The sequence below is a fragment of the Portunus trituberculatus genome, chromosome 49 (assembly GCF_017591435.1).
Source record: "Portunus trituberculatus isolate SZX2019 chromosome 49, ASM1759143v1, whole genome shotgun sequence".
NCBI lineage: Eukaryota > Metazoa > Arthropoda > Malacostraca > Decapoda > Portunidae > Portunus > Portunus trituberculatus.
Window position 1 is genome coordinate 17,708,209 of NC_059303.1, and position 5,000 is coordinate 17,713,208.

Genomic DNA, 5,000 nt, shown 5'->3' on the forward strand with positions numbered 1-5,000 from the left:
CTGCCTCCACTGTCTCTCTCTCTCTCTCTCTCTCTCTCTCTCTCTCTCTCTCTCTCTCTCTCTCTCTCTCTCTCTCTCTCTCTCTCTCTCTCTCTCTCTCTCTCTCTCTCTCTCTCTCTCTCTCTCTCTCTCTCTCTCTCTCTCTCTCTCTCACTACTGTATTTGTTCAGCCACCTGTCTTCCTACCCATCTATTCATCTGTCTGTCTGTTTGCCTGTCCTTCGCTCTACGTCGTGTTCGATCAGGTGTATCTATCTATCTATCCACCTCTCTACATTATCATCTACATTTATCTGACATACATCTTTTATGTTTTCTTTATTTCATCATTTTATTGAATTATTTTATGTATGAAATGAGCTGGAAAATTATATCGACCATAACACACACACACACACACACACACACACACACACACACACACACACACACACACACACACACACACACACACACACACACACACACACACACACACACACACACACACACACACACACACACACACACACACACACACACCTGCCTACTTCGGTATCTCATTTTCCAGCCTACCTTTGATCTCTCGCCTTACCGCCCGACCGATATATTTCTCAGAGCCTCCAATGTACCTTAAACTCCTCCTCCTCCTCGTCGTCCTCTTCCTCCTCCTCCTCCTCCTCCTCCTCCTCCTCCTCCTCCTCCTCCTCCTCCTCCTCCTCCTTCTACGCGCTAGGATATTCAGAATGATTAAGTCGCTCTTCTGTTCCGACTAACTTTGGCTGCCAGTATTACCATAATCTTGGCATTTCTATACATGTTGGTGGAAAAGATAGGCAGCACTTGTCCGTCCCGCGATGGCTGAGGCTGAGAAGAGGTGGTGTTGCTGGTTACCGTGTGTGTGTGTGTGTGTGTGTGTGTTTGTGTGAGGGAAAGGGGAAGAGAGGGTGGTAGAGGGGTTAGTGTGTGAGAGGTAAGGGGAAGAGAGGGTTAGCTTGAGGGTATGTTTAGTGGATTACGAATAGTGTTAAATGACTGTAGATTATTTGAACGGGTTGGAATCTGTAAGTAAGGTGACATGAGATAAGGAAGTGGTTTGAAAATGAGATCTTATGTGCTAAGAGAGAGAGAGAGAGAGAGAGTTGATGGCTTAAAGTTAATGTTTTCTGCCTCAAATTGAAAAGAAAAATATCAATGTTTTTTTTTTTTCTGCCTCTTGAACTGAATACTTCTTTAAACACCACTTCAGTAACTACACAGACCTACCTTGCTGTCTCTCTTAGTTTTGTTTAGTAATAGTAGTTGAAGAAATAGTGTCTTTCTTTTGCAAATAGAAGAGTAACACACACACACACACACACACACACACACACACACACACACACACACACACACACACACACACACACACACACACACACACACACACACACACATTGAACCAGGCCAATAGCTCTCATCACATACTCTTCCTTTCCTCCTTTTATCTTCCCTCTTTCCTCTCTTTCCTCCCTCTTTCCTCCCTTCTCTCCCCTTCCCTCGTGTTCCCTCAGACCGTGACTTCCGGCCGCCATTGTTGTGACGTCACCATCAACAATGTCAGCTGGCCAAGGAGGAGGAAGGAGAAGGAGGAGGAGGAGGAGGAGGAGGAAGATGCCGTTTTAGAATCGGGCATACGTAGGCTGGAATCTCTCTCTCTCTCTCTCTCTCTCTCTCTCTCTCTCTCTCTCTCTCTCTCTCTCTCTCTCTCTCTCTCTCTCTCTCTCTCTCTCTCTCTCTCTCTCTCTCTCTCTCTCTCTCTCTCTCTCTCTCTCTCTCTCCTCTCTCTCCTAAGATATTGTACTTTAGAGCCACGGGAAGAAACTGTAGGTCTCCTCCTCCTCCTCCTCCTCCTCCTCCTCCTCCTCCTCCTCCTCCTCCTCCTCCTCCTCCTCCTCCTCCTCCTCCTCTGATGGATGACTCGCAAAGGATACATATGTTGTCTCGATTACGTTAGAGAGAGAGAGAGAGAGAGAGAGAGAGAGACTCTCCTTAATATATAGTAGGCGTATCCCTCTTCTCTTCTTTTCCTCCTCCTCCTCCTCCTCCTCCTCCTCCTCCTCCTCCTCCTCCTCTTCAATAGACAAAAATGGACAAGCTTTTCATTCTCTCTTCTCACTCTATCGTCTTTCCTCCCGCCAATTTAACCAACAACCAATTTCTCCTCCTCCTCCTCCTCCTCCTCCTCCTCCTCCTCCTCCTCCTCCTCCTCCTCCTCCTCCTCCTCCTCCTCCTGCTCGTCCTTATCTCTCTTCCCCTCTTCTTTCTTTTCCCTCACAATATTGCCTCGTCTCCCTCTTTCTCCCTCTGTGCCTCTTTCTCTTTCTCTCTCTCTCTGTCTCTTTTCTTTAGTTCTCTTGTATACCGCTTTCTTTCTCTCTCTCTCTCTGACTATGATTCTCTCTCTCTCTCTCTCTCTCTCTCTCTCTCTCTCTCTCTCTCTCTCTCTCTCTCTCTCTCTCTCTCTCTCTCTCTCTCTCTCTCTCTGTCTGACCTGCCCTTAAGACAGTATTTGCTTTTCGGTCTGCCTGTTGCACGCACGAGAGAGAGAGAGAGAGAGAGAGAGCTTTGTGGCCCTGTAATAAAAGCAGGGGAGAGGGAGAGGAGAGAGAGGGAGGGGAAAAGCATTGTCACTCACCCACTCACTCATTCGTTGTTATTCATCCATTCAGGGAGAGCCGCGCCACCGACACAGCTCTGCCATTTCCACTCTCCCTCTCCCTCTTCCTCTCCCTCTCTCTCTGTCTCGATTGGGTCTAAGCTATTAATTACGAATCTCCCGCTCGGTCGCTCCCACAATTCCCTAAAGCATCGTTGCTCAATGTAGAGTAATAACGGAGAGCTTTCGACTTCATGTACGCAATCAGCTCAAGATGCGGAGATAAAGAGACATGGGAGAGAGAAGCGGTAAGGGTGAAAGTCTCCTCATGGGGCTGATAGAGAGTCGTCCGTGTGTCCTCTGGCAGAAAACCTCCTCTTGCCCCCCGTGTTTCCATTCATCAAGTACGCCAGGATGTAGAATCTAATCCTTTGACTTTGAATTGAAACCCCCTCCCTCCCATCCCCACCACGTCGCTTATTCTGCGGCTGGTGTCTCCAAGGTGCCGCCCAGAGGAACACCGTGCGAGCCTTTGTCTGCCCCCATCTCCCCCCTTCCCCGTATCCACCCTCACACACACACTGCGCCACCACCACCACCACCACCACCACCACCACCACCACCAGCGCTTTTCCACTCATCATTAACACACCTCTCTTACTTTTCCTCCTCCTTCTCCTTCCACCCTCCTCCACTTTCCTCCACCTTCCTCCACTCCTTCAGGAAACAACAGCTTGAGTCAACGCCCACCACAGCTTCCTATTCTTCCACCTCTACCACCACCACCACCACAGCCACAGCCACCGCCACAGCCACCACCACAGCCGCCGCCGCCGCCGCCGTCATTCCCGATGGCGGCCGAATGCGGTAAACCGAGAAATCAATAGAGGGAAAAATAAAAGGAATATTTCCCCGCCGCAAGAAAAAGACCACCATTTGCTAGATTAAAGTTGGCTGACATTTCCTTCAGCGTCTCCCAGTGTACTTCGTGGCGCTCCTTCGTGTTTCGTCTTGCCGCGTTCTGTGTTTGCATCTCCCGCCACCGAGCGATGTGGAGAGGCACAGAGCGGTCCTTTGTGGCACTCTTGAGGACGCGAGCCTTCCTAAGTTTCCGCTTGTGTGTTTGCTTGGTGTGTGTGTTTTTTTTTTTTTTTTTTAAGTTTGTTATTTTTTCTGGATGTAAATACGTAAATGTGCGTAAAGAAAGATAGACAGACAGACAGACAGACAGACAGATAGATAGATAGATAAACAGACAGACAAACAGACAGACAGCCATAAAAACAGGCGAATTGAAACATGCAAACGGACAGAAGACAGTAACAAAGAGACAGACAGACAGAAAAACAAACAAGAAAACAAAGAACGACACACACACACACACACACACACACACACACACACACACACACACACACACACACACACACACACACACACTTCCACCTCATCTCCCTCACTCCCTTCACTCTCCTTTCACTCTCCCTTCTCATCCTGTGCTTCCTGTGCGGTCGTCCCTGCCATTCCCATCCTCTCGCCGCTGTGTAATGGCCCCCCCTAACTACCACCATCACCACCACCATCACCGTCACCATCACCCGCACTCACTTCACTGTATTCATATCGTCATTATACACACACTTCTTTCATTGTTTATTTGTATTTTGGTTCATTTCGTTATTTTTTGTCACTGAATAGTCACCATCACCTTCACTATCGCTTCACTATACCCACATCATCATCATCATCATCATCGTTTTCATACGTATATTATTTTCATTGTTAACTCTCATTTCAACTATTTTTTATTTATTTTGTTGTTTTTGGTCACTATGTCATCATCACACTTCACTATACCTGCTTCACTCACTATCCTGCACTTCCTTCACTATTTGGCCTTCATTTCTCTATACATTCTGCTTTATCATATCAATTTTTTTCCCCTTTCTCTAGTCACTATCAGAGTTCACTATACTCTAAATGTCAACCCAGAGGAAATCACAATGATGCACTATGATATCACAGTTCACTATACCTTCTCATTATTCCTTCACCACCACCACTACCACCACCATCACCAAGAGACACAAAAGACACTGGTTCACAAACAGGTTCATATTTTCAAATACTTCTATGCTTCACCTATATTGTTCCAAAGACTTTATCTAAATTTACACTAGTTTTTTAAGGTGTTTTTACAGTTCTACAGGCAAAATGACAAGATTTCTGCATTATTAACTGGAGAAGCACTCTTGGAAACCCCGCAAGTCATCTCTGTGGCCCTTGAAAATATTCGTGGTGAGAGGAAAGCGATTCTGAACACGGAGCATAGAGCGACAGATGACTGGAATAGACTCAGTTAATCAGGGTCTTAGTGGCGAGT

At 46.9% G+C, this 5,000-nt stretch overlaps 1 protein-coding gene across 1 annotated transcript in view; it reads right to left on the reverse strand.

Moving 5' to 3' along the window:
- Positions 1 to 5,000, reverse strand: part of LOC123499286 (protein IQ-DOMAIN 14-like) — a 20,580-nt gene that overhangs the window by 650 nt on the left and 14,930 nt on the right. The gene's annotated exons all lie outside the window — the stretch shown is intronic.